General features: G+C 48.9%; 1 protein-coding gene across 14 annotated transcripts in view; it reads right to left on the minus strand.

Annotated features, from left to right (window-relative positions):
* PITPNM2 (phosphatidylinositol transfer protein membrane associated 2) overlaps nucleotides 1–19306 on the minus strand; it is a 132486-nt gene that overhangs the window by 77664 nt on the left and 35516 nt on the right. Inside the window, exons 3-4 of one of the 14 annotated variants that reach the window (XM_083804368.1) lie at nucleotides 14574–14718; nucleotides 7518–12840 (exon numbers count right to left, since the gene is read on the minus strand). The exons of 11 other annotated variants lie outside the window; for them this stretch is intronic. The gene's annotated coding sequence lies outside the window, so the exon portion shown is untranslated. The remainder of the gene's footprint in view (nucleotides 1–7517; nucleotides 12841–14573; nucleotides 14719–19306) is intronic. 2 more of the 14 variants (XM_083804370.1, XM_083804369.1) reach the window with 2 other exon arrangements.

Genomic DNA, 19306 nt, shown 5'->3' on the forward strand with positions numbered 1-19306 from the left:
GGGAAATTGCAAGAGGGGCAAAAAGCAGGGAATTCACTACAAGCCAAAGACATTGAGCACTGCTACAGAGACAATTGGAGGTACGAAGGTAAGTTCTGGCAAGAAAAAAGAAGGAAACAACACTGCTTGACTGAGTCACCCAACTGGAGTGAGCGTATGCGGCACGGAGTGGCTGCTCCAAATCCAAAAGAGCAGCACTGCCTGGCTGGTGCCCAGCTGTGCTCCTTGCAACCACCGCGCAGCACTTCACAGACGCATTAAAGCTTTGCCCTGGCCTCAGGAGCTAGGGCAAGTATCATTATCCCTCATCTGTTGGGAAAATTGAGCTACAGAGAGAAGTGATCTGGCCCAACATTCAAAAGAAAATTAGTGAGAGCCAATTCAGGAGCTTCTGGGTTCTGTAAAAACTTCTTTTTTTTTTTTTTCCTTTTAAATACAAGGGGAAGTCAGAGAGCTCAAATAAATCAAGTTTTGCTGATAACTGGCATAATTCTGCAATACTAAAGTAAAGACTAAAGCCCTCCAGCTGCAGGGAAGTGCCTGGAAGCCTCAAGAACTTTTCTTTTTAGAAGGATAAGAAGCAGATAACCAGCACAATCCATGGGCTTGACTCAGTCGCTTGAATGAAGCCTGCCACAGCCTGTGGCTTCATGGCCCTCAGGACGAGCATGGCCACAACTGCATCCCTCCCTCTCCTACAAGGGCTACGAATATCCTCAAAGTTTCTTTAAGTGACAAGGAATGAAACCAGCCAGAATGAAAAGACAGTTAAATCCTCCCTTCAAGCAGCATCCTCACAGAAACTTGTGCAAATAATCCTTGCTGTGGATAATGTTATCAGACATAATTAAGTTTTGCTCTGAACCCAACAGGGACGTTAACATCTTGGGAATCACAGAAGAAACTAACTTTTCAGTTGTCAAATCCACATGGAGAAACTCTGAAGCAATTCCTGCCTCCTGCTTTAGCCTTTTATTCTGGCCTGTTCAGCTGAAGAACTCTCCATAGCCTCTCCCCACTCCCCTGAGTTTCAAAAATCCAAGGGCTGAGTTTACGCAGACTCCTCTCATGGAAACAATGCTATTTCCTAAGGAGAATTTCTGGATGTAACAAAGCATTCAACTGCCCAAGACCACATCTTGTGGTTTCAGTACAACAATACGAGCAGAAAGTCTTCCTAAGGGCAGATTTTCATGTTCCTTGAGGACTTGCGTGGAATTCTGTGTGGTTTAATTCCTCAAATTAAACATGATTTCAATTGTCTTCTCCAACCAAACATTAAACCTCACAAGTCAGTCATGGTGCCCTACAACAAAGAGTCATTCTGTGCCCATGGGACAAAGGAAAGCTGCTTAATGAGGACCAAAGCTAAAAATCTGTTTCCTGACCTGCAACGCCAGTTCAAATAAACTCTTCTCCTCTATTCCCCATCAAATATCCAAACTGTGCCTGAAATGTCCTTTTTTAAAAGTGTCCTTTATAAGAAAGCATTACAAAAACAAGTCCAGAAAAAAAGAAGTCCACGAAGGTTTATGGCACATTTTCCTTTTCATTACAAGTAACATGGGATGAAAACCTTGCTCCAGCCTGACAACAGCTGAGGAGGCAGAGCACACAGCAGAAAGTGTCAAATCCCATCAGTTCGGATTTCAGGGACAGCTCTGAAGGCCTCGACTGCCTCGTGCACAGCTCCTCTCTCCTTAAACCCCTCCTGGCCCCATCAGGGCAGGCACACTCATCAGGTTGTCTCACCTGACTGGTGCAGTTTCCAGTCTTGGCTGCACAGTTCTTGCTCCAGTCTGGCCCAGTGTTTTATGCCTTGAGAACTTCTCATCCTCACTATTTCTGCTTCATGTGTCAGCTGTCAGAGAGCAGGAGCGCTGCACGGGTTTTGCGAGAGCCTCACATGCCCTTCATTAAAGGGCATTACAGCTGTATTTATATCTGACATAAATCTGCTTTGTAAACAGTGACCTGATTCAGGATCTGGACTTTCTTAGACTGCGACATCAGGAGTGCACGTGTGGTGGCCCCTAACGGGCAGCACCAGACCTGCCTGGCCCCGGGAGGAGGCACTGCCCACCTCCAGCAGCAGCCGCTTTGCTTTGCTGCAACCCTGCAGGTTACCTTCCTCCGCTGCCCACCTTCCTCGCTCGCTGCGAACGTGATGGGATCTAGGAGAGGAGCCAAGGGGCTTGAGATGTCAGCTTCGATCAGAATACGGCACAAAAAAAAGGGGAAAGAGAAAAGAGGATGATTATTCTGAGCAATAAGAGTGACCTCCATGTTACAGGTAATGCAAGAGTCCGAGGGACAGTTAAGTTTGGGCAGTTTAGGCCAAAACACCCTGCAAGTGCTGTCTCACCGTCCGACCAGAAATAAGTAGCTGAACTGAAAATCAAAGCTGTGCTCTCACTCCAGGCACCAGACTGTTTTCTCATCTCATTTCTATTTGCTGCCAATTCAAAACGCTATGACAAAAATGTCAGCTCATTAGTCTTGTTCTTAGAAGTCTTAAGCTCTTATATATGAAGTTGGTATTATCAACAGAGCCCATAAATTGCAGCTAAAGTCCATAAAGGAAGCAGTCATGACATAACCCCAATTTAATCTGAATCAAGTTGCTACAGTCAAAGAAGTGTTTTCCACAATGGTAATTAATTTTTAAAAGAATGGATGAAAGGGGTTCTCAATTAATAGAATAGGAGACAAGCTAGAGACGACTGTCCATTTTTACTAATACTGCAATTTAACAGCTATTCAGCATCTAATAACTTCTCATTAAAAGTCAACCCTCCCCTTCTTCCAGCAGATTAGCTCCCCATTTGTCAAACACAATACAGCCTCATTAGCCTGAAAGTTCAATTTCTGCTTTCCCACAGATTTGCTTTTATTTTGCTGGTATCAGTAAGCTAAAACCCTGAACGACAGCAAAGTCCAGAAACCAGTAACACAAACACTGTTTTTAACGAGTTCTGGATGGCATTTTGGATGTCATGTTCCCAGCAACTCCAACTGCAACACCACATAGAAGTAGTTGGAGCAAGAGCCAGGCAGGAAACCCCTGGGTCCTCTTACACAACGCACAAGGCAAAGGCATGCCCATGAGCTGGAGCTCACCTGGAAGAGGAGACTAGGGCTGCCTTTTCCCAACGCCTTTTCCACCCAAGGAACTGCCCCGTAACACTGCACAGCCCGTCTGGAACTGGAGGGTATAGCTGAAAAGGGGCCATACAGCAATTTCTGCTTTTACCACAAGTTTCTGTTGCCATTATCTTGAATTTTCGGATTCAGGATGTTCTTCACCTATATAACACAGAGGTGGATGCGTTGTTCTGCGTGGTTGTTTTAACCACCGCTGATGCTCCACAGACCTCGCAGCAGGGCGGGCTGGCAGCAGGATAACTCCTAGCGGTCAGAGCTCAGGCAGGACAGCAGCCACAGCTCTGCAGTACAGCACCAGCACCCTCCACTCAGCACCTTTAGAGAAATGTATCCCTAGACATACCGCGAACGCAGGCAGGAGACACATTAGCAGAGAAAAGCTCCTGCCAGGGCAACCCTAAAATAAATAACAACAACAAAAAGCCCCCACACCGTGACGCCAGCAGGGAGGACTGGGCTGTGTCGAGGAAGGCACCTCACAAGAAGAGTACGGCCGCACAGCCGCGCGCGGTGGCTGGGCGCATTATTGAGACCTAAGACCTCCACGCAGAAAGAATCAGTCTGCACGGATTTCACTGCAGGATCAGAGCTCCAGGAAGTCCCTATAAAAGATAACAGAAACTGAAAGAGGTTACAACTAAGGCTAATACCACCCAAAAGCTAAAGCAAACAAAAACATTCCAGTCTATCGGCTTTATCTGCAAAAACTATTCAGCTGTGTTTAAGGCTGTAACAGCCATATGCACGGGCTTCAATACAAGGGACACCTTTCCCCCAGCTCCTGCTGTTGTAATTCTAAGGAACGGATCCAGACATCAGCAGAAGGGGAAGTTCAGGATATATACAGCATCGGTTTCCAAGAGAATATTTCTTGTGTTACGTGAGACCAACATTTTTAGCCAACTTGGCAGAAAATAGACAAGCTGCAAAGCTATCCTAAAAATACCAGTCCTGCTAATTACAAGAAAGAAAAGCAAAGCATAAGCAACGGCAGCACTAACAATCCATACTTTTAGTGACACCCTGCTAACAATTTTTTTTTTTCCTAAATCCACACCATTTCTAAAAGATCATCTCAGTTGCTCGGGTGTGCAATAGATGTTTCTGGTTTTATGTCATGCAATTGAGACAAGCCAAGCTCATCTCAGACTGACTTATGGCTTCATCTGTGTGATTTACTAACATGTTTGTACTCCTCCACCTCTCCTCAGCACAGTGAATATTTGTTTTCTTATTCTGGAATTCAGCTGCACCCAACGGGGGCCTTCGCAACACACCCCCAGGTGCAGGCAGGGCACCAAGCCACCATGGGAGGAAGAAATGCTGGAGGGAGATCAGGGGAAAAAAAAAGAGAGAGAAAAATCACCAATGTACACCAGCTCCACGATCCATCTCACCGGGCAGGGTGTCTGAGAGCAACACACTGCATGCGTCAAGGATGCCGATAACTCACCCGAGCAGCTACTTGTATCCTCCCTGCCCATACAGGAAGCTTTTCCCAAACCCCAGCCTGCTGGAGGCAGGCTTAAATCTTAGCATAACGCGACAAAACTGTCTCCTACCAGGAGCAGGAATGCTATCTGAGGCATAGCATTCCAGCTGGAAGGAGAGGGGATCACAGCATCGATACCTGAACTGAAGAACTTTGGAGCTGAGGGCAGCTCTTCGGCTCGCCCAGACCGACAGCTCCAGTGGGGTCTGTGCAGCCGTGGCACCTTGTGGCCGAGAAGCTGGCCCACATCCCTGACCTCTGTTGGAGGCAATTCCTTGCAAAAACAAAGCAAGTAGAAAAAAAAAAAGTGGCAGGAAGGAGCAGAAAAGGGTAGTTTGAAATTGCTGACCTCACGTCTCCCCAAGAAGCACAAAGTATGAGGTCCTAACCACTCTCCTCGCTGCTCTTCTCCTGAAGATAAGCGCCGGAGACCACAGGCCATCTGCCCTACTGATGTTTTCCACTCATTCACCACAACTTCAGTGTAATTTTACAGAGAAAAGATCAGGGAAGAAAGCAGAAAAACGTTAAGACGACATCAACAACCAGAACCCAGAAGCTTATTCTCTCTGCTCTCCCACTAAAGCAGGAGCTTTTGCCAACGAGCAGCTGCCCCTCCTTCCTGAGGACAGCACCAGACAGCCTCAGCATTTTTAATAAACTGATAAAGATCAAAAACCTCCAAAAGCTTGTAAAAAGCTTAACATCTTAGCCTGGGCTGGAGGCGTGCTGGTGACAGCCCGAAGCACAAGCCAGAGCAAACTCGGGCCTGTGCTCCTGCGCTGAGGGTTGGCAGCGCTCGCAGGAGTCTACGGCTGCAAAAGAAAACTTATTTTTGTCACTGAAATCAGCAAGGGTGACTCACAATAGGCTCGGGGAGCCTCGCTGATGAGTTTTTTTTTGTTATGCAGTCACTTTTCACCCTTAATTTTCAAAAATACTTTGAGTGACAATAACGACAATAGAGCATAATAGCCATAATTAGCTAGTGTGAGAGAAAACTTCCAAGTTCCAACCTAACCAGAATTACTACTTCTAAATAGGCCTCACGAATGAGTAACGCAGTCAATCCCCGTTGAGCACTGAAGCTAGAAGAGAACAATCTCAGGGGACTGTCCGTCACCTTCGGCACGGTCCCAACAGCCCTGGCAGCAGAGAGCAGGAGCAAGCACTGCTCAGACGGCCGCTCTGAGGGCGATTTACTGCTGAATAAACCACTGGAAGCATCTCCAACTTACCAGATAAATGGGCCTGACTGGACCAAAATCAAACAAATCGCTGCCTTCTCGAGCACAGGTTAATGTATTATTTTCTTTCTAGCAGGACTAAGAAGGTAGAAAGCACACAGGCAAGCTTTGAAAACGACTTGCCAACCGATGGCTGCTCGTCATGCACCTTTTGGGAATCCTTCCCTCGCACATTTTACACAACCCAAACCGCTCTCTTAAAAGGACCGAAAGCACCAGCAACACCGAGAAGCCAACGCGAAACTTGCTCCATCGCCTTGTGTTGTCAGAGGGCAGAGAAAGGCATGAAGCAAGTGTGCAAAGAGACAACTACGTGGATGTTACTTCAGCCTTTCTTTCACCCGCGCTGCTCCCTGGGCGCAGCAAAGGCCAAAACCCAGCCCCAGCCCCAGAGCTGTCCCCAAATCTGTGTGCTCCCCCCCAGGCAAGCGCTACCTGACCACCAGCACAGACCCTCTCGGGTTCAGTGACAAGCATCAAAGGTTTGAGCACCCCATACGAGCAGGCTCGTGAAGGCAGCAGTCGAATTTAGGACAACCACCTCCGCTTCTCAAAGCGCCAAAGTTGGCCAGAATCTTTATTTAGGACTAAAGTCCAGTAGCTTTCCTCTGAAGAGGGGATAACATGGAAACTATTCTTGCAGAGTTTATTTTGAGCTGAAAATATTTTCCAGTTTCATGTTGACAAGCTGGGATTCTAACCGCGCTGTGTTACAGGATAACGACTGAATTTCCAAGGCCTGACATGGGGAAAAGCAGAGAAATCTCCGTTTTCCTCTTTAAGGTGTTTGTTCCTGCAAGAATTTTTATGCTTTCAAAATAAGGTCATGCGCTCCTGCAGCACAAAAGGGCCCCAAAACCAGACCACAGCTGATGCTATCTATCATCCCAGGTAAACTGTGATGATCAGATTAGCCAAACAGTTATACACTGACCGTATCTAAAGGAGAAGGAAACAATTTTCTCAGATTCCTCCCCCTGGCAATCACCTCGGAGATTTTCCAAACAAGCGAGCAGCGTCAGCCTCCCGAACACGTCCCAGTGCTGGGCTCCTCTGGGACTAGAGACAAATTCCTTCAGCCCTGCTGGGAGCCCGGGTCAGCCTGTCACATCTACTGAAGAAAACACTTTGCTAGAAGGACGCAGTAAAAGCACGCATTAAAACCTCTCGTTTTATCCACACCTCCTGCGATGCCTTCAAAGAGCATTCCTGCGAGTGGCTACCGAAACCCCCCGGGAGGAAACCTTCCTCTCCTCACCCAAAGCAACGTGCTTCGGTGCTGCGCGAGGGGAGGTTGCAAGGGCAGAAGGGACGATTTGCTGTGTCTCTCCAGCACCTTCCCTCCCCAGTGGCCCAACACATCTTCCTTCAGAAGTGCTGCCAGCCTGAGGACACCCACGGGGAGAAAGCCAGCGAGCGTGAGGAGGTTTTGAAGGTCCAACGCAAAGGAACAGAGCGAGCTGCGCGGCACAGCGGTGGCACCAAAGGCACGCCTCCGAAATCCCACCTGGGCTCCTTATTCAGGCTGTGAGGTACCCACGGACCAACGCTAATTACCACTTGTACTCTCACTCAAAGTGAAAGGGGTTAATTAACTAAACACATACGCGTACCTTCGGAGCTCAGTCCCGGCAGCTGGAGGCACCTGGGTGATCTGCCACCCCCACTCCTTGGAAGCAGCTCCCCGAGGGGGCACGGAGGACGAGCGCACGCAGCGACAGCAGCAGCGAGCGGGGCACTTGTGGCTCCTCAGCTGGGAGGTGGCGAAAAGCCTTGCTCGACACGGGACCATCAGCTAGAGGATACCACGTGCATTTTTTTTTTTTTTTTGTGAACAGGAAGTTGCTGCTTTGCTGGAACACAAGGTGCTTCGTTTTTCCCCTGTAACACAGCCCTGTTCCTGCAGGCAGAGCTCAAATATCTCCTCTGCCCTGCTCTCGGTGTCGAGAAATGCTGTCGAAGGGACTGCTGGTGCTCAAACTAGGGGTATCGGAAAGAAATGCCATCAGTTTTTATTTCAAAATGCATTTAGCTTTGTGCAGAGAGCTAAGAACTCTCCCTCAGCTCCCTCAGATGCTCTGGCACGTAGCAGTTCTGCGAAAGGCGGCAGAGACAAACCTTTCCCTGGACAGAAACACGCTGCTCGGGGTCAGCCACACCGGTCCCTGTCCTCTTCCACTCCCAGAGCAGCAACGTCCTCCCCGGGACTGCTCCGAGCAGGCGTCAGCACCAGGGGCTGCAGAGCACAGCAACCATCCCCAAGCTGCTTTTTGGCTTACTCTTCTCAACTCGACGGGATGGAGGAGGCGTCAGGTTCGGACTGCAGTCTGTAAGTGGCACCGCCAGTGACTGCGACCTTAGGCACTCCGAACGTTAATGTCAAGCACCCTCTGCCCCTTTCCCGAAGCATGATTCAGGCACAAATTTAGCACGAGCTAAGCGATTCAGAGAGTGACTGTGCTGCAGTCAGGAGGGTTACTACACACCGCCCAAACCCATGACATTTCCATAGAAACCGCAGCGGGAAAGAGAAAAGCCTCAAAAAGCTGACAAGAGAAAAACACTTGGTGAAGTAATTCTGGAGGGAAAAACACACGCGCGCGAGGTCCTCCCCGGCTCTGCAGCAGAGCGGGCACTCAGAGGTAAGAGCTAGCATCACATCGACGCCAACAAAACTTGGTGAGACCCACTTGACACCACTACGCATCCCTGATGCAGAGGCTGACCATCCGGAGCATTATGCGGCAGAAGGGGAGAAAATTTGGCTTTTTAAAAAGCATCAGATCAAAGCCGAAGGAGTTCTGGCTTTCACGATTTTAGTTATTACGAGCAGTGCCACACTTTGTTCAGCGTGCCATTAATTTCCTCCAGGTTTCAGTCCCTCCCGCTGTCTGACGGGAATAACCACGCATACCCCGTGGGGAGATTTCAGAGGACAAACTTGCTGAGCATTCCAAGCAGCGCTCCCTGTTATCTGCAGGGGTATTTTGGCCGTTAATGTGTCACCAAACATAAAGGAACCTCCTTAACTTTTTCCAAGATTGGGTAAAGTCTTCCAGAATATACGTGGGATTGATTAAGCAAATAGATACTGGGGAAAGTGTAATGGAAGAAATTGATTCTTTTGGTCAAACAACCTCCCTGCTGAGAGCAGGAATAAAATAAAATTAAAAAATAACATTACTACCAGGTGCACACATTTTCAGCTGCAAGCTAATAAGCCACTCCCAGCAAAAAAATAGCTTAAGTATGTTCCATTACACACTTGCCTACTCCAGAGAAGTGTTATGTGACATCAAGTAAAAAAAAATCAGTCAAGAAAGCGATGGCTTTTAAATAATTCAGGATGCTCTGCTCTTGTTCTGGAAACCAGTCACATTCCAGTGCTTGGCAGAAGCGAGCCGGCTCTACTGGGAGCAACGCAAACATGCACGGAAGGAGGCTGTTTGTTCCAAACTGAATCACTCGCTGAGATGCCTGCTGCATCTCCAACCCCTTCCAGGCAGAGGAAAAACATCCCCAGCTTGCCTGGTGCTCCGCTCAACCGACCGCACACCCCAGCACCTTCCTACAAAAGCCAGAAGGAAAAGCCACGCCGAACTCCACGAGGTTCGAGAGCAAATCTGCACGCGAGCATTTCCCAAAAGGTCAGGGAGGTTTGGTTCAGGCTCGTCAGCTCAAAGAACAACAAGATCCTCGCGTCGCTGTCGGCGGGACGGTACAGAAATCCCTGTGACAAACACCCTCAGCGTGCAATAAAAAGCCAAGTCGCTTACCGTGGCACAAGGCGAAGCTGCCGGCAGGGCTCGCAGACCCAGCGCACCTCGAATTAACGTCGCTGGCTCCAGGCACACGTCTCGGCTCGTGTGCGCCCTGCACGCCACCGAGGCTTCGCCGTTCTCTCCGCTCGGCTCGTACGAGTCTATGAAGCGCGCCAGGCATCGAACGGGGAGCTGCACGAGCACGCGTGCGACGTGTGCACCTCGCTCTCCTATCGGGGCTGTGCTGCTGTGAGCCGACTGCCCCCGTTCTTCCCTTTGGCAAGCCAAAGCTTCCCTGCTAGCACCCTTCACAGACAGCACATGACTTTCCGCCTAGGAAAAAAACGGGACTGCTTTTTGGGTCTTGAAAAATACTTCAGCCCGACGGGTGCGTTTTTCTCTGGAATTAGTTTCTAAAGATACACTTGAGCTGCCACTTCATCCAAAGCAGAGCTAAAGACACTAAACAAGCCAATACATTAAATGGTTTGTCTTGTTAGAGGCTTTACAGCTATTTAATACCGAGTTCTGGTAACTGCTGCCTGTATATGTTTATTATTGTATGAGAGTCTTTAAAAAAAGCCCTGTGTAATGGCACAACCTTGCCTTTCAGCTGCGTAAAAATTCCATGCTCCAATCGATATCATCATCATTAGCAAGAAACTAAAAAAAGATCAGCAGAAGCTATAAAATACAGTAAATTACGTTCTGGGGAACAGCTTTACTGCCACCATATTTTACAGAAATCCTATTTAAAATTTGCACGTGGAAAAAAAAAATTAGGTATACACGAAAAAGCAAATCTGGGCAGGAGACAGAGCAAATACTTTGTGTTCTCTGACAAGTGGGATAATAAAAGCAGAATGGTAAACTCCGAGCTGACCTTTAGGGGTCAGTCACATTTTCCATGTGCTGTTAAATATCGCTTGCAAAGGCGGGGGGGCAGCGGGGGGAAATCAATTCAGAAAGAAAGAAATAACGCGCGGTGTTTACACGGAGCAACCAGCCAGAAGCTGTTACTTTCCAAACCGGAGCGAATCGCCCATGGCTTCTCCAGGCCAGAAGGAAGCTTCGCGTCCCTCTGCCGATGTGTTGGCACTTAAAAGTTTTACACACCGCGGAGTCTGAGCCTCCGAAAGCAGGCAGGCACTGCCATCACGCAGACTAACGCACATTCCTCCCTCTCCCAGCACGGAGGCACTGACGGGCACGGCAGCTGAGTTCACAGAGCACGAGAAGAGCGTAAGCGTTTCTTCGGCCAATAAAAACAAAACTCAAAGCTACAAATATAAACCCAACCTGGACCACGAGCCCGCTGCTGAGGAACGAGCCGTTTACCCTTCGACTTCAGCCGTCTTCCCAACCAAAAGGTGCCGAAGGATGCTGACACGCGTTACCCAAGTTGCTGCCGCCTCATTACCTGGACTAAGGAGCCAAGGCTTACACCACAAAGCCCCCCCTTCGTTACCTCACACCAGGAAGAAATCCAGAATTTATCGGGAATATCTAGTTGTGAGAATTTCACCTTAAATAAAAACAAACAGGTCCGAAATGTAGGTGAACTTACTCCAACTCTATTCAGCGCTGCATGAAGTGCCAAAAAAAAATAAAATAAAATAAATAAATAAAGGGCAAAAAAAGCCACTGTTCTTTCTGGCTGCTGGTTTCACACAGGCCCGGAGCAGCCGCAGGGGCTGCCTCGCACAGGAGACACTCGCTGGGTGCTCTCGGGGGGGTTGCAGCCCACCTCCTCGGAGCTGCCGTGGGGCCGTGGCCACCCACCCTCGGCTGCCCTCGTGCCAGCTGCTCCTCTCACCCCCGGCCATGGTTCCCTTGGTCTGGCTCCTCCAGGCTGAGGCTAACGTGGGCCAGGCTTGGGCAGATGGAAGGGAAGGAGATAGAGGCATGGTTAGAAGGAATTGGGATGCCAGGAACCAAACCAAGCCCGAAGGCACGGGTTGTGGGGAGGCCACCTGCTGGTCTCAGTCTGAGTGGATGGTTCTCGTTTTATGGTAAAGGTGGTTCTCGTTCTGAAGATGCTCTTTGATGAAAGGACTCGATACCTGATACAGGGAAAACCCACCTCTCAGAGTTAACAAGCGAGCCGTAATTCCATTTATTTCCATTCACTTTGCTATGCCAGGCGAGGCTACCTTCAACACCCAGTTCAAAAAATCAGAAGCATCCCTAATTTAAACCTAAAATAGGGATTCGAGACAAAATAGCCAGGTGATGCTTGCGTGCAGAGCAAATACAGCAATACTCCATTTCTCTCTGAAAAGTTGGCTTTTTCGAGTTGGCTTTTTCCAGGGATTTTTGCGTAATGGCACGCTTTTTCCCTTTTTACCTTTATGCCAGCTTCTCTAGAAGGAAAGCAAACAAGCCACTGTGACTAATCCTTAGCTTTGCCAGCTGACAGAACCAATTACATTACCACACCGTGCTTTAAAAAAAAATAAAAATGACAATTTATTAGGGGGGGGAGGAGAAAACGTGATGCTCCGGGGGATCCTGCCCTGGTCCCTCCGTGCTCCCCCCGAGGCATGGCCCGGTGCTGCCCCCTCGGCCCCAGGAGCCTGCCCGGTTTGGGGACACACTCCGGGCAGAAAAGCCACGTTCAGGCACAAAAAGGGAAAAGTGGCTCTCTGCGATACAGGAACCGCCACGGTAAGTTGCCATGGAGAAAAGGGAACTGCTGAAGTGTCTTGAGGTACACGGTGCCGAGAGACATGACTGCAAAGCCAGAGGGAATACAGAAGCAAATGGATTTAAGTGCTCCCACAAACCTGAAGCTTCCAGACAAGAAATTACCAGTAATTACTAATAATATAATTTTCATGCAGCACTCATCAGTACAAACCAGTTCTGTCCTCACAACAAAGAGGAACAACAAAAGCCACAAACAGTTACCAAATTAGCTTATTAAGATCTCTGGGATTTTTTGAACCTTCATAACCATCAAAATTGGTCTGAATGCACAAACACGATTACAATAAAGAGGCCCAGATATTTTCTGGGCACAGCAGCAGCAGATGCAGCATCATCCCGCAGGCAGCGGGCGCTCAGGAAGCTCTTTCACGGGCACGACGGCTGCTGCCCCGGAGCCGCTGCTCGCCTCCCGCGCTGCTCCTCGAGCTTAGGAAGCTGTTGTTGCTCCTCTTTCACACTCGCTCCTCTATTTAAAAAATAAAAAAGCACACACTGAATGGCAGAGGTGGCTAAGCAGACTGTACAGCCCACAAGACAAAGCTCGCAGCAGAGTTAAGAGGTGCTAAGTGGGAGAGCCCAACGGGGGTTGCTGATTTTCCTCCCGTGTCTCTCCCTGTTCCCCATCAAGGCACGGCCCCGTAAGGCAGGAAGCCCAGCCACGATCAGGCGCTCGCTTTGTTAAAATCCAGGCACAGCAACGCTCGCTATCAACCAAAGCAATCTTCATCCGTCCAGCGGGACCTACGCGCATCAGAGATGGAACCGCTGGGATGAGAAGCCCCCACGCTGCCTGGCTGGCTTGGTGAAGAAGCTGCAGTCATCGCACCAGCAAGGCGAAGAGGAGAGAGGTGCAGCAGGATGGAAGCAGTTCGCTCTGCTCCAGCTTCTGGCCAGGAAAAGGGGAAGGGGAAGAAGAAGGGGAAGAGGAAGGGGAAGCTGCACACAGCTCGCTGTCCCCAGCCACCAGAGCAGCAGCCAGACCAGGACGAGGACGCAGCTCGCTCCAGAGACGTTTTTAACACTCAGGGAAGGGCTAACTATCCTGTACGGCTGCATCCACTCAGTTTCCAGAATCTCAACCTCTCTAATGATAACAGTTCCTGGAAGAGCATTTCTAACCGAATTAGAGGACGTCTCACGAGCACGTCCTTGGCAGCAAGAAGCCCGTGATGTGGGAAGACGCCTGACTGCGTGATCCAGGCCCTCCCTAATTCAGTTACATACCCCGTCGAGCGGAGGTGAGAGGCAGGTGTTGGAAAAGCAGTCTGCACTCAAGGTCTGTGGGTTGTGTGCGTGTGTTTTTTCTCCCCCACACCCCATTTCTTTTAAGTAGTGGAATGAGTTGCTGGTCTTTCACCTTTACCAGCACCAGCTGTGCTGCTGAGAAAGGTGCAATGCTCATCTCCCATTGAAGCTGAAGCAGGGACCCACGTTTTGTTGGAGCAGGGAGGACAGAGAATGGAAGAAGCTTCATCCTACACTAACTGGGTTAGGCATCGCCCAGACACGCTTGCTCAAGGAATTTCTATGCAGTGGAAGAAGAGATTTCCCACGGCGACAGATACTTTGTACAGTTGTCCAAACTAAAACACCCATTTGACAGGGGATTCAGCCCATCCTCGGACACGCTCGTGCTCTGAAACATGCCCTTAAAAGGAGAGTTCGTTGTTCTTTTGCATTAAGCAAAGCTGTGTTAAAATGTTTGTTTCCAATGGAAGAGGGAGACAGACATCAGGAGGAAGCAAGCTGTGTCTGAAGAGCAGAATTTCTGGCAGATGGGTCAAGAGCAGCAGCTGTGCTCACAGAAACACACGCATCTTTGCATACTTAGGGTTGCCATTTGGAAAACATCACAAAAGACAGCCTACAGCAGGGGGAAAGGGGGCCTTTTTTGGCAACAGGTGTCAGGATACACTTCTCTTGTACCTTTCCAGGGGGTGCTGCAGACGGATGGCCTGTTGGGCAGCGAAAAGGTCAGCATTAACAGCAAAGCTGCACTGGTTAGGGCAGTACCTGAAACACCCCGCAGAGATATATATCTTAATTGTGGTGTGATCGACACATTGCCTGTGTCCAAGTCGAGCTGCGGCTGTTCCCAACCAGGCTTCAATTTCCTTGGCAGCCCTCCGGCCCCGTACTGTGCTCCCCGTGCATGTTGGCAGCACGTCTCTCCTCCCCCAGGGAGAGGGTGGAACTTACCTACATAATGTGCACGGGGAGAACAAAAGGCTTCCATCAGAACAAAGAAGTGACACGTTTTGGCCTGCGTCCTCGATGAGAAGCAGGTGGCGAGCACAGGGATGACCAAGGAAGACTGAAGCTGAGGAGCTGGCGTCCAACAAGTCTGCAGTGCGAGAACTTGTGTTTAATTTCTACGTCACCACATCCTACTGTGCCCGCTACACACCACTTTCTGCAGCAGGGCCAAAAAGCAGTGCCACAGAACGCGGCAGCGAGGCAGGCACGGTCGAGGCAAAGGGCTGCTGCTGGATTTGCTAACCTGTGTCACGGAAAGAGCTACAGATGCCTTATCATCGCTGAAATGTTACAGAGATAACGGGCGTGCGTGTTAGCTGCCTCCTGGAAACGCAGCTAAGGGCACTTCTGTGCTTATCCTGCGCCGAAAGCAGTGCATCAGATCTTTTAGGCTAACAAAAGTCCCAGGCACCCAGCAGAAAATGAGAGCTTCAGCAACAGCACCACCCATTTTGAAACAGCCTGGCCTCAGCAGGCTCTCTCTAGAGCCTCCTCTCCCTCCTTTCAAGATGGCATAAATGGGTTATTTTCCACAGGTAGGGCCAGGAAGACCCAGGAATTGTTGCAAGCAGGACGTAAGTAATGAGTTTGCCAAATCCCATGTGCCAATGACACTTAAAATGCTGCCCTGAACACACGGTGTGGTAACAGTAATTAAATAAGCAACAACTTTGTACTGCTGCGACCTTTTCCTTGAAGGATTGGGAAATGCTTAGGGGAGATGCTTTTGTCGTGCAGGCACAGCTTGGCCCTCTCGCATCCCGAGGCCGGGGAGGCAGCTCTCCCCTTTCAGAGGAGCCCTGCACAGGTTAATGAGCTCTCCTGCCTTCTCCCTTACAGCTCAGGGATACAGAGGAATGTCAAGTGTGATGCTGACATCTGGTACAGCAAACATGTACAGGAGGGCTGCAGTAAGAGGAGGAAGGGCATTAGAGAGGATCGTGTCAAAGCCAGAGCCAGCCCTGCGAGCCTTTTGTAGGTGAGCGCACCGAGGATTACTCCTGAAAAATCAGCCTGATGTAAAGGAGAAAGCAGGGCAGGAGGAGGATAACTCCGCCACCAAAACTGATGATAGACAAAAATAAATCACCACCCTATTGCAGGTGCCCTCAGCACCATTTCTAAAGATCACCCTACTGAAAGCCTGGAAAGAGCAGCAGGACTCAGGAGAAGGAGATCACCTTGAGTTCAGCCCCGGCTGAACCCCGTTCCGCGGGACAAATCCCATAACCTGCAGGTTTCCCCTTACCCCAGCCAGAGCCAGCAACCAAAGAGCTGGCAAGCACGAAAGCCATTTGCTGCATCAAGTATTCAACAGGGTCAGCTCTTGGCAATTGTTATTCCGAGGACCCGGTCCTTCAACTACTCGCTATTTATGCACATTGTTCATCTGAGCGCGCCTCGCACTTGTAAGCATTCACAAGGCTCCAGATAAGACTTGCTCTATTCATAAACAGCGAAGCTCAAACAGAGAAAAGATCCCTGCGTTATTCAGGGCTATTGAGAGAAGGGAAATTAGATAGCAGGTACCGAGAGAAAGCCCGAGCATGTGTGTTATGTATTTAAATGGAATCGAGGTTTCTTCAAAGCCTCGTTGGTTATTTTTTTTTTACGGTTTAGGGGATTTCTTTGGCTTTGGTGTATTTTTTTTTCCTCCAGAAGGCTGCAGTTGCAAAGGTAAGATTCTTAACGAAAATGATCAAACAGCTACTCTTGTCACAGCGGGAGAGGAAGAGGGTAGGAGAGGCTGAACGCCACATACGCGACACGAGCAATAGCCGAGCTTACTGGGGCTAACAGGAGGAGGAAAGTCAAGGTAGAAACCAAACAAAAACAAATAAAAGCACACAATCTAGAGAGCTTAGATATTTAATGTATTGTCACAGGGGACAGATTGCCCAGAACAAAGTAAACACAGAGGAGGACGCACGATGCAGGGTGCTCGGGCAGCGGTGCCGAGGGTTCAACGCTTCCTCGCCGTGTTCCCCAGCCCGCAGCTTGGGCTGGACACGGCCTCTGCTCGGGGCTTAACGTGCCAAGGGGACTTCTCTTCAGAGAACACAGTAAATAATAAATACAAAGACAAGTCAAGAAATTTGCTATTGTATCTTCTTAATTCCTTTCCTCATTAGCTCAACTGTAAACTAACCTTTTTTCTTCTGTTAAGATTTTCCCCCTTTAACTGCCATATTGCCATATCACGTTCTTGTTCCACTGTCATTTCAAGAACTTATCCCCCTCACAGTCCGAGAACCAATTTTGTCACTTTAAGCCCCAAACCTGCCAACACACGTGCTGACAGCTTTCCTGAAGTTGTGACTACAAACGTCGGTAGGGAGCACAGGCAGGGTTTGTGCTGCTTCAGGAGAAAACGCAAGTGAAGCCCAGCACTCCTCCACCTTTAGAGAAACCCTGCTCCGCCAGCTGCTCAGACTGAAAGCAGCTCCTCACAGCAAGGCTTCAGCAATCCCCCACTCCCTCCTGCTGCACAAAGGGAACCGATCCACCTGGAGCATCGCACCGCATTGCAGGCACTTCTCTTCCAGGAGCGCATACTCTCGATTTTCATCCTCTGCTTTACATGGGCGCAGTAACCTCTCTCCAGGCTAAAACCCACATAAAGCAGTTACAAGTTGAAGAACATGCAGGAACAGCAAAATAAAACCAGCATTTCTGACATTATTGGGCTGGTGAGTCATCAGTTAATTCTTGTTTGTCAGCTCCTATAAAGGCCGAGATCTTCAGAGGCAGCTGGGGCCAGCAGACCCTTGACTGAGCAGGCAGCCGGGCTCGGGCCAGGCTGCCCAGAGGCACAAATGCCTTTCCTCCCCCTTTAGCTGCCAGCAGAGGCAGGAAGGGATTAGAGAGGAACTCCAAGTGACAACATCCTTCCCTCCAGCCCTTCTCCCAGCTCTGACCTCCACCACGAGCCACCCAGCACAAACCCCAGCAGCGTTTCGGCCAGGCCAGGCGCTGCCATCAGTTCTGACCCTCCAGGGAGGCGCCTCTTCCACCATGAAAACCTGGGGCTTGGCTTTTGTCCCTCGCATAGGGATCCCTCACAGCTGTGCTCCGGATTCAGAACAGGACCATCCGTCACACATCCAGGAGCCCGTCACTGCAGGCAGCAGGTCTAACCCATGCCCAAGCCCCGCGCAACAACAGCTGCAGATCAGGAAGCACCACTGCAGATGAGAGGCAACACAAAACCCAGCTTGCTTCAAGCTAGGCACCCTTATTAAAATCCTGTTGGTCAGGATGCAGAGGGAAAACGAGGGATGTATTTGCATTTAATGGCAGGGACCGCATAGTAATTGGCGGTCTCTATACCCAGCCTCACAAATATAACTTGTACTGAAAGCACGCTTCATTTCTTTTATTCTTACGTTGGAGTTTTTCTTTTCCTAAGGCAACCCACTGAGCCCTTCCCATGCTTCTCCTTCTCCCCTACCACGAACTCTGTTTGAGAATAGTTTTGCAGAACAGAAAAAAACTGTCCCCTGCTGGAGCCAGCCAGATCGGTCTATTTTCTCTAAAGGTAACAGCATTTAAATATAACAGTAATCTTTCACAAGCAGGAGCTAAGAAAGCTGGTGATCAACAATACCAAAAAAAAAAAAAAGTACTTCTCAGGGACCAAGAGTCAAGTCTCTTATACCTGAGAACAGTTTCCACACATGCCCATCGCCTTGGAAATTTAATCAGCTAAAAAAGCCCCACCACATGGGGAAGGGAGCTTTTCTGGGGCTAAGTGGGATCAGAGGCAAAGTGCTCAGAAGTCCCGTTAAGAAAGCAGCAGCCTCTTGATGTTTAAGTGGCTTAATGCTTTTGGGAAGCAGGCTCTGAGTACATTGGTGACCCGGGGTGCTATTGGAAAATTGTGCTTCTGGTGCTTAAGTTTTCCTAGAGCCACCAGCTTCTAAGTTACAGGATAGCTTCTGAGCAATAAAACCTCACGTTGAGCAGCTTGAGTTTTCCCGTAGCTAATTATCAAAAGCCAATGTTGGCAAGAAGCATTACGTGCTTATCCAGCGGAGTCAATAAGAGATTGCTCATTTGTGCACATTTTGAAAGGGCAACCCCGTCTGCCTCGCCTGTCTTTCACTGTTATATTTAAATACATTAATATTTTAATCTTCTAAAAGCAAAAGCAATTTATCTCTTCTTTAAAAATAAATAAGGTGGGGAATGCGATCATTTTTAGACAGTGGTATCTAGAGAAACATTTTAATGCAGATGCAGACACGCTTCAATACCCCTAAAGCATACAGAAAGTCAGATCCAAAGTCACGCAGGACTAACGATTCCGGATGCCCAAACTCACACCTTTCACAAGGAGCCAGGCTTTTAAAAGATAAACCTGCAACCACGAACTAGTCTCTTGAGAAGACAGGAACAGATCGACTTCCATCACTTCAAAGAAATAGTTCCTCCCATGTTTTACAATAAGAGAGATAAATAATAATAATAATAACAATAGAGACAGAAAGAGACAGACAGACATCTGGGTTATGTTCTAAATGTAATTAGAAGCCTGACAACAGGACAGAATAATGTCAAACAAATTACAAGCAATGTGTTTTCATTCACAGGGTGACAAGTCAACAGGCAGTCAGTTAATTTTAAGACTGATTATGTACCAACTCCTTAAACAAGATAAACACACTCACATACAC

Source organism: Anser anser (assembly GCF_964211835.1).
Source record: "Anser anser genome assembly, chromosome: 18".
Lineage (NCBI taxonomy): Eukaryota > Metazoa > Chordata > Aves > Anseriformes > Anatidae > Anser > Anser anser.